Source organism: Epinephelus moara, unplaced genomic scaffold (genome assembly GCF_006386435.1).
Source record: "Epinephelus moara isolate mb unplaced genomic scaffold, YSFRI_EMoa_1.0 scaffold552, whole genome shotgun sequence".
Classification (NCBI taxonomy): domain Eukaryota; kingdom Metazoa; phylum Chordata; class Actinopteri; order Perciformes; family Serranidae; genus Epinephelus; species Epinephelus moara.
Window position 1 is genome coordinate 17,440 of NW_026082490.1, and position 474 is coordinate 17,913.

The following is a 474-nucleotide window of genomic DNA, read 5'->3' on the forward strand; positions in this document are numbered from 1 at the left end:
CAACTCAAACGGGACCAAAAGATAATATTTCTCTCCTCATTCACTGCCATTCATATTTTTTCCGATCTAAGGTCCCATGAGCTTCACCGGAAGGGGCGTGACTTCGGCACTCTCGCTTCGCCTCTTGGTATCCATGCTCTTTGATGCTACTCAGCTTCTGTACCGAGGGGCGCTACAATCCTAAATCAAAGTATACCCTGGTAATCCACTATCAGTATGGAGTTAATACAATGTATCTGCAAAAACCTAACGTTGAATACACCAACTTTTTTCAAAAACACACGTTAGCATGTAACGTTGTAGTATCCGTGTAAGCTAGCATGCTAACAAGCAGTTGCAGCACACTATCGTAAAAGTATCATATTCAGCGGACTTTACGAAGGGTAAACTTATCGATTAATGCATAATGTGGCAAGCCCATGGTAACTCGCAGATCCATTTAAAGACAAAGCAGCCAACTTTTAACCTTAAACA